The following is a 10915-nucleotide window of genomic DNA, read 5'->3' on the forward strand; positions in this document are numbered from 1 at the left end:
TATAAAATAATAAAACCAATACCCATTACCCACTCAATCCAATATCTAATATTATTATTTATTAAATTACAATGAAAACAAAACGAAATACATTTTGTACAAAATGGTTTTGCCGTAAATGTCGGTGTATTTGGTAGTTTTTATCAATTTCCTTGGAAAATAACATTTTCACTTTTGATTCCCATAAGAACAATCTACATCTATAATTTTCGATCGATTTCATATGCTACATAATATAAAACTTTTCGTTGCGCTCACTCTACCGCACAAAGTGTTTACAATCAAATACACTGAAAAACACAACATTTTAAACCTTCCAGGCAAAACTCAAAATCTAAAATAATAAAGTGTCTATAATATGTATAGTGATTTAATGTTGAACGACGTTTATCAACTTCATGTGTTATATATTTTTATAAGTAATTGTATAAATAATAAAAGAATTTTAGTCATAGTAGTATTTTATTTTTATAATAAGATAGTGAAAACCTATTAATATTTTTTAATAGTATTGAATCATTTAATTATCTTATGATGCACACCATATCGCTAAGACTTTATTATTTTCATATTGGTGTGAACATATAAACATAATATCAATACCATTTAATTCAATTTCCAAACTTCCAAATATTATAAAAATAAAAAAATACATCATTACTTCATTCACAAAAATATCAATACAATTTAAAATCAAATGACTTTCATTCCATTATTATAGATTCTTATCGGAGCGATGAATGTATTTATTTTATCACGATGTGTTTATTTTTTTTTTTTTTTTTTATGTGAGTATTTGATATGTTGTCAATAAAGTGCTTTGATTTATAAAAATGGAGCTCGTTTTAGATATAAAATGATATTTAGTTTGTACTTTAAAGAGGCCAAACTTAAAAATTCCCGATACTTATTTTTATAAAAATAAATTAAAATAAAAGAACGGGAATTTTTACGCAAATCCGATTTTTGACAAAATCGATTTTGTTTTTTTTTAAGTAACTCAATAACGAATAACCATTAGAAACTTAAAATTTTTAACAAATATTTATACTATTATTTTCTATTTACAATAAAATTCATTTTTTTTTCATTTTTGTTTTTTTATAAATGTTAATTAAAAATGTTTTGCTGGGTTGAAATTCTTGGAAATTTAATTAAAACAATACTCCTCATAAGTTGTTCGAGTTTAAATGTTTACGACATTTGATATTCATCAGTAAAATAATTATTTCTCCTCAAACATTTTTTGATATTTTATTTTATTTCAATAAAAATATGAATATACATATTTGAAATGTTCAACAAATGCTCATATTATTTTAATGAAAAAATAAAATTTTAGAAAATGTTTTTAACTTTTTTGCGTTGTTTATAGGCATAAGCAATTTTGAATTAGTTTTAGTTTTATAAATGTTGATATAATATTAATTGATGGGTCAAAATTCTTATAAATTTAATAAAAAGCTATACAAAAATATAAAAATAAAAATATATTTATATTATAAAAATAATAGGTAAGTTTTTTATATATATGAATTTAAACTGACAATTTTGATGAAATAATTTATTTCAACGTAAAATAACAATGTTAATTTTATTATTTTATTATAATTTAAAAACATTATTTATTGTGGAATTTAAAATGTATAAGAATATTATATTATTATAAATTTTACTATGCGCAATAACATTAATTTTGATTTATTTTAAGATATTATCTATTTATGTCATGGATCTTTTTTTACTGTTTAACGGTATTTACAGAATGGTGTTATTATGGTTTTAAAAATTATATATTTATAATAATTAAACACCGGGATACTGTAATAATGATATATAATATAGCATAGTTAATTTATTAATTAGATTTAATTAATTTTAACATTTAGCAGTTGATGGGTACAAATAATATATAATTTAATTTAACATATTCTTATATTATAATATAATTAATTTTAACAATTTGTTGAACTGTAATAGTTATTAACTAAAGGTTCTAAAAAAAAAAAATGTTAACATTTAAAATTAAGTAGATAAATAACTTGTTATCAAATATCATTTACATAACATTTTTTATAAAAGCACAAGAAAAACTCGCTAAGGCGCTCAGTCGCACACCCGATCAATATCCGATCACCATTCATGTATCATGTTATTAGTTTGTTGAATTAAAATATTGTTCATAATTCAATTGTGTATTTTATTAATTCCTAATCTGTTCAAAACTCAAGAAGATCATTTCAAGCAACAAGTGTCATAAGAGTTAAGGTAATATAATATCTATATTCAACATTACGCATAGTCTTTTATACACATTTCTTACATAAAAGGAAAACTCTCTTACTTACACCCCGAATTAAGATTACATATTAATAAATATATATAAGGTAATGAGCTAGAAATATCAATTTTAATACTATGTACTAATTTTGATACTAATATTAAATCAGAACATTATACCTTATTTTTAACTCAGTACAAAGTGGTACCCAATGTGGGGCTCGAACCCACGACCCCGAGATTAAAAGTATCATGCTCTTCAAAAATGGCTCTAAGCTGTGGATAAGAACAAGTGGTCAAAATCGAATTGAAGGTCGACTCGTCCGTGCCCCATTGAGCTTCGCCTGCATCAATAAGAGCCTGAGCATCCGCAACCGCGATGTTACGATTGATTTCCACGTCTTCATCACGATTGGCACAGCACAAAAACACCAATAATCTCTGAAAATATCCAGAAGTGTCGGATTTCAAATCGTCTTCCAACGAGTTTCCGTGTTGTTTTTCGTAGACAGCGGAAATTTCGGCTATAGGCTCTTCGTCGGTGCCCATGCCACTGATGGCGTATTTCAACTCCTTGGCGTAAAACTCAGGAAGCGCGGTCATCAGAGCGACAATGACGTTCTCAAAGTTCCCACCAAGTTCACTCATCAGATCGTCGATTAAATCCTTTTCATAGAGTGTCTTGAAAGCTCCTTTGATCTCCTGTCTCTGAGTATTGGGCCATATTGCTAGCACATCAATGATGGCTTACTCGGCCATACCGAATCCTTTCATGGCTTTCCTAAGTACGGCTGCGTCGGCTTCGACATCGAAATTGCCTGCCGAGCGAACCTAACCTGCCGGGAGTGCACCTTGTCGTATAGTAGGCCATGTTGATATCGAGTGGTTATTGTCGTCGAGGGAGTTATTATATTAAAATAAAATGTATATTCAATTATTGTATTGTTAACTGTCCGGCACGAACTGAAGGTGATTTTAGTCAGATTTTGAATATAGTATATAACATATTTTTGTATTAGATATGCATTTTTATACAATTAAAATTTACAAATATTATTACAATACATTTTTAACATTTTTATCTAAAAACATTCATATGTTAATTGTATCCTTAATACATAATTTATTATTAGAGGTTTTACATAATATAATTATAATGGTTACAAATTTAGCTATAAATATAAAATATAATTAAACTTATTGTAATTATGTACTTGTTTATTAGCAAATATTATATAATTTTTTTAATTGTTATATTATTAGATTTGTCTATTAGCAAGTTATAATATAAATTGTATTATATTTGTTTATAAGCAAATATATACATTTTATTATAGTTATATATTCAAAATTGTTTATCAGCGATTTTATTTTATTAAATATACTATAAGTAACAAAAAAAACATATCACGAAATATACTTAGTGACAGTGATAAAGACTAATACTTCGTTTTTGCTCAGAATCATTTTTCTTTTACAATAATGTATCAATGAATTCGAACTTAACACACCCAATACAATGATCTGCTTGAAGTTTAAGTATACAGCAAAGCTGTATCCACTTGTCCGTCTTCTTTTATTTGTTTTACTTAATTTAAAATTAATTTAATACGCCTGTAACAGTGACCCACACGACACCCAATGTACAGCGATACTCATTTACCTACCTTTTTAAAATTTATAACGTTAATAAATATTATATTTTTAGAAAATGTGTTATACAAAATAAATATATTTGTATTTTTTGAACAAAAATAAATTGAACTAGATTCAGACTATGTTTAAACTTTGAAGTAAATATAAAATGTAGTTTCGTAATACATGTTGAGTAGTATTTTATCTATTAATTATTTATGATATATTTACCATACAATTTTATATTCTAAACATGAACGAAGCTGCTATTATATTAGCTTTACATTGATGTGTTTTATTTATTTATAATTTTAACACGTTTCAAAAATAAAACCAATTCAACACCTGTTTATAGAAGATTAGATATAGATTGTGAAATATTAAAGTTTAAAAGTTTCTTTATTTTTTTGTGAATATACTGTTCAACTCTGGTATTCGGTTAGATTTAAAATATTATCAATCTGCCACTGACCTTTTTTAGAATATGTTAATGTTGTTTTGCTTAGATTTTAGATATGATACATTCATCTCATGCACAATGCATCCATAATATGTTTTCACGCAAAATGTTTTTGTTGCTCAACTATAAAATATTATGATAAACAGGGTTAAGTTTTTCAAATTTGGTTTGTTTATATTTTTTTTATATAATTTTCATAAAACATATTTAAGTAAAAATCTACAATTTATTAACCAAGCGTTTAGTAACTTCAGTTATTATAATGTTCAAAATGCATAAATAATTTGTGGACACTAAGTCTATAGTATTATTCCTCTTTTACAATAGACAATTTCCGCTTTATAAAAGTTTATTTACAAACTTACCGTTATAATAATATAAACATTTATGAAACGAAAAATATTTTTGTTGTAACACATTATTTTTTGCCCTGTAAGAGTTAAATAAAATTGTATACCTTCAAGGCATTAAATATAATAAATGTTTTTAAATGCATGTACCCGTTGTTTTATCATTCTTACAAAGTTACCTACACATCAATTTGTTTATACTCGTTTTCATTATATCATATTATTATAATATTACTATAATCAAATTAAAACAATTAATTAGGTAGTTATGTAATTTATCTTAGCAAAAAAAAAAATGCTTTATTAATAGTTAAAACTCGGAATCAAAAGCAATGATCATTTACACAAATTATACTATAAAGGCGTTGAGAAATGTTATTGTAGTGGATATAATATTTAATATGATACAATGCAGTATATTTATATATCATCGTACCAAACATAATATGCAATATTATCGTCTATCGTAGTATAGTTGTACGCTGATGAAGGATGAAGTATAACTTAAAGTAAAATCTGCGGAAACACCAAATTAAGTGTACAATAGTGTAATATAGTAATAATATGTGACATAATACGTTCTACATTAACGACTAATAATATTATGTGATTGTGAAATTAATTGGTTGCCTACGCCGACGGTTTTACAGAAAACTAACAATTTTCGATATTTATTATTAAGTATTAATGGTAACGCTGTTTAAATGTAAACTACGAAATATTACAATTATGTACAATTTAATGTGGCCTAGGAATGAAAATAATTGATTTTTAAAGTTAAATGTATATTGATTAATTTTTATAAAATTATTATAGTGTGTGTTTAAACGATCGGTGAACTGGAAGAGAATGAATATCGTTCATAAATATTTGTTATAATATAATGAGTATCGTACCTACTAATTGTACCTACGTATAAAAGAATCGATCCAGTACAGGCGTACTTATTCAAGATTTTCATATAGAAGTAATTTAATATTTTCATTTTGTGTATCGGCATCTATAAATTATAATCGACATATAATACTATATAGTAGATTATTGTAGTGTAGAATTCAGTTGTTTTATACTTATATAATATACTATTGACACAATTTTGAATTGCTTAAAGTCAAATACTTCCCGAAGATGAGGTAAATCGATTATATCACTATGCATTTATAAAAAAAATAAACTAATGCAATAAAAATATTAAATATTATACATAAATATGTACAATACAAACACAGTTACTTAATCCTATACGTATTGGTGAGAATATATTTGGGGGACTCAGTCCATAATGCATTATACTTATTCCGGCATTACTGGTATAAGTTTCCTGTGGAACATATTTCTAACATATAAAGTATAACATAAGAATCAAATAATTTAAGACTTTTTAAGAAGCAATAATACACAATTAATAAGCGTAAATCATTAAACAAACATAATACTGCGAAAAACACATGCAACAACTATACAATAGCATTAAATAAATATTATAATCATTCGGGATTATTGGCATTTTATGATTAGACAACGCACGACGCAGAAAACGACAATGTCGCGGCGAAAACTTAATTCAATGGAGCGTAGTAAAATATTGAAATTTACAGAAAACTAATATCGGTTACAACATAAAGGAACGCGTATTGTTAATTGACTGATCACTTTGATTTCGTTCAACGGAAACAAAAAACACGAAATCCCACGTCGCCCGGTGACGTTACGTTCGATAGCCCGTGGATTATGAATATCATTATGATAACGACAACAAATCGCCAATGTATATTATTATATTGCACTGCCTGTGGCCATATTGGGTCTTAGATTATTCACAGTGCGAGCCGGTGGGCTTCAATAATTAAACCTATCGTTGTCGTACATTAGTCATCAGCCCGTTGTCCGGGACCAGACACCGCCGCCAGTGTGTCCGTCTACCGAACGCGCCGTCCCATGCTCTGAATTATGTAAGAACGCGCACGGCAGTAAGTTATACGGAGTCTATTCGTGAACGTAGAACGCAACAGCATAAATCTAAATCACGATAACTGTGACCGACAATATTGGCGGACGAAATATGTTTAGACGTTTAGCCGTATTTTATAACGGTGTGGACGTGTACCTACGTATGCCGTTGTAATGCTACAATGGGTATCGTAGTATAATAAGTACTCATAATACTATTATATTACACTATAGAGATGGATAATACATAAAAAGTGGTTTTTTATTTCAGTTTTATTTTTTTGTTTTAATTTGCTGTTCTCGTTTTCATTAACAATATCATATATTTTTCGCGTACGGCCGAAATCAGTGTGGGCATTAAACACGTGTTCCACGTGATTTTCTGTCGTATAATTATTATGCCATTACGATCGCTATACTGACCTGCAGTTACCGCTCATTGATTTACAGCAATTATTATTAGCTTTCGTATAGGCAGGTATCTGAATTTCTTACTATTATTTATCGTCAGTAGACCGACACGTTTATAAGCTTCGCGTACATAATATCGCACATTGACTATAAATTATTATTGCAAGTTAGGAGTTTTCATCGACCGTGCTTGGAAAATATTTATTAAGAACCCGTAAAACTTATGTGCGTAATGAGCACGTAAATATCATGCTGACACCGAGTAAATTAGACGAAATAATAATATGCTGATATAAAACATCAAATAAGTGTAATACATTAGAAGGTAACATGGATGTAACTATGTAAGCGATAATATTAAAATAATTGTAATTATTAATAGAAGAATACGTATTGCCGATTGGAAAACTGTACACGAAAATCAAATTAGTTATGGAAACTAAAACTAACTTAATGACTCAAATTTTTTGCATCTAAAAAATTTGATAAAAAATAACCGAGGAAAAAATCCAGCATTTAAAAATCAATAGATATGATGACAAATCTAAATCGTAAACTAATTGAAAATAGCTCGCTTAATAGAATATTAATAGTAATAACATAAGTATATACGAATTATAATGAACTAGCTGATCTTATTGACAAATAAAATCCATTCTTAAACTTAATTTAATGTAAACTGCATAAATTCTTAACATGATTATTTAGGTTATTTAGACCAAACATAAAATCATTCCACACATTTCTATTTCAGAATTATTAAATGTATGAATAAACAAAATATATACCTATTATGAATGATATGAAAAATTCATCTTAAAAAAGCTTATAGTAAAAAATCATTAAAATGTAACACTTGTACAATAATGTGCTCACTGAAACTTTATGCAATTTACTGTGTTTTCATTAGTCATTGAACGAATTCTGCTGTGCCAATTCTTGATGCACCTACCTACCTTCTAATTAAAAAATTTAAATGAAATGTAACAAAGAGAACACAAAGAGATTTGTTATTACACGTGTAATACGTAAGTACATAATATTGTATTCTGAGCAGAGTAAGTGTGTTTTTTTTTTGTCCAACGTGCATAGTCCCTCGTGAGCTCAGGACCTTATTAAGAGGGGAGAACATATTTGTAAAAGGTCCATAGTGTTTTGAAATTGAATTGTATTATTAAATACTCATCTGTAAATTTTATTACATAAAAATATTATATTTTAATGCAAACTTAAGAAGAAAAAAAACGATATCATTTTATACGGTAGGTGCGTGAATATTGACTTATTTAATGTAATATAATAACTAATAAGTTATTGCGATAGTTTTTATAAAAATAATTCAACTTATGAAATAAAGAAGAAAACGTGGATACACACATCTCCTTTGGAATCGTTTTTCGTATTCAATGAATCGTTGAATTCAAATTTAACATATCATTACAATAACCTTAAAGCTCTTATTGACGAGGTACACTAAAAATATAGTATACAACAGAGCGAGTTTTCCTGATTGTTAAATTTAAATACCCACCCATGTTTAGGAATTTTCTAATCATAAATTTATCATAATATTTTGGAAATATAATTTACAATTAAAATTAAATACAAGACTTTTATGGATTTGTGTAGTTATTAGATGTTTAATTATTATATTAAACTTAGTTTATTAACTAATTTACCAAACTGGGAAAGTTAACTAATCTGTTTAACTCGTTGAGTAAATTTAATATAGACAAATACAAGTTAAGTGTAAAGTTAAAACTTACTTTTATTTTTTAATACTTATTATAAGTTCCAAGTTGCATAGGAAAAAATGTGGGCAAGTAGATACCGCACTGCTGAACGATCAGTATTGAATAGATTACTGTAATTGATTTAAATTTGAATTCAATGACATATTATTTTATACAAAAAAAAAAGATTCAGAGCGGAGACAGTCTATCAGCCTACATAATTAAGTATACCTATTTCATGTCATGTTTTTTGATATTGCTATTAATAAAAGTACTTAATTTATTTTACTATTAGTAATGTAGCAGTAGGTTGAAATAATTTTGCCAAAAAAATTGCATTTTAAAAGAGTATTATATGTACAAAATATAATATATATATACGCAAGAATGTTATGTCCCCATAAATAAGGGTTTTGAGCTATAAAAAAATAATTAATATCGTTATTCATAGTTAAAATATATAATTTCATCAAAATTTGAACTTGAAAGGTCAATAAAAGAAAATTAAACTCATATATTTTTTAGTTTCAGTATGTAATACTTATCAGGAACTTTATATTAAATTTTCAAGTTTTAACATTATATAAATTACACATTTTATAAATTTTCAACTGCACAAGGATTTGTAAATGTTTGTAGTTTTAAAGAACTTAGTCGAATTTTGAACTTCAAATATTAAATATTTTGAATAATAATATTTATATCTGTAAAAAAAATTAATTATATAAGATCTTGTATAAAATGTTCAAACATTTTTTTTCTAATTGGAATATTTACAGTCTATTCTAAAGCACAATAAAAAAATTTGAAAAAAGTTTATATTCATATAAACAGAAATATACAATAACAATTATGCATATACAAGTGATTGAAAGGGAAATATCAGAAAGTGATTTCATCCAATGATATAACCTTACTAATTTAAGCTAAAGAATAATTAAAATAATTCTTAGGAATCATAGCACCAACGTATCTTTAAAAGCCAAGCTGGTTTATTCGGTTGCATTATTGTTATGACTGTTATTAGATTTGAAATTAATATTATATTTAAGTAAGCTTGTAATTTTCTATGGAAATTTAGAGATAAATGTATTTATCCTTTTTATTTTGAATCCTATATAATATCTGGGAATACATTCAACACGCTAATAGTCTACAATTCCGTACTTATAATATAAAAGTATACAATATTATAAATAATTCCTATTCCTGATTATTATTATTTTCTATAAATATCTAATTAGTTCTGTACATATTATATTTTAAATCTATGTGATTTACATCAAGATAAAATTAAAACTTTTATATAATTAATTAATTGATCAGTAACTGCATATTGTGGTAAAAAATGTAACTTATTAAGCTAAAATTTACTCTTTAAAAGAAGTAATTCATAATGTGCTTTAGTTAGAAGTAACTTAACTTTAACTTTTTAACTCATTACCTAATGTACAACCTTGATAGTTGATATATGTTATTTTTACATAAATTAAATTTAAAATATATTTACGTTTAATCACTTATAAAACCACACGTCCACACCAATAAATATGCAATACTAAACAAATAAATTAATAAATAATAAAAAAAAACCTAATTAACTATGATCCACTCCATTATATTATAAAGTTTAGTGAGTATAAAAATCATAATTAAAACAATAAACATTGCATGCATACATGTAATACGTATTCGATACATAATCGATAGTAATGTTCATGATATCCATTGAACTTGTGCTGAATAATTTAATTTTTTTAATTTCAAGTTTATAAATTTAATTATTATGTTAAGAATACAACTGAAAAACTTCAAAATATGGATCTATTATAATGCGTTCGCATTTATACAAATAATTTTCAAACTTATTTGTTTTAGTAAAAAATCGAAATTGTGTATATACACAATAAAGAATAATATAATATATATTGGTGTATAATGTACGAGTATAATATACCTTAATCAGAAAGAATTGTAAAAATAACGATGCTATCCTAACTATGCGCTTCTTTCAACACATTCACTGGAACTTAATGCATAACAATAGAACTCATAGATTATAATATAACAATGCCAATGCGATTTGTGATTTGAAC

At 25.9% G+C, this 10915-nt stretch overlaps 1 pseudogene; it reads right to left on the reverse strand.

Annotated features, from left to right (window-relative positions):
• Window positions 1-2472: 2472 nt before the first annotated feature.
• LOC113557914 lies at window positions 2473-3151 on the reverse strand (annotated as a pseudogene).
• Between the last annotated feature and the right edge of the window lie 7764 nt (window positions 3152-10915).

This window comes from Rhopalosiphum maidis, chromosome 3, assembly GCF_003676215.2.
Source record: "Rhopalosiphum maidis isolate BTI-1 chromosome 3, ASM367621v3, whole genome shotgun sequence".
Lineage (NCBI taxonomy): Eukaryota > Metazoa > Arthropoda > Insecta > Hemiptera > Aphididae > Rhopalosiphum > Rhopalosiphum maidis.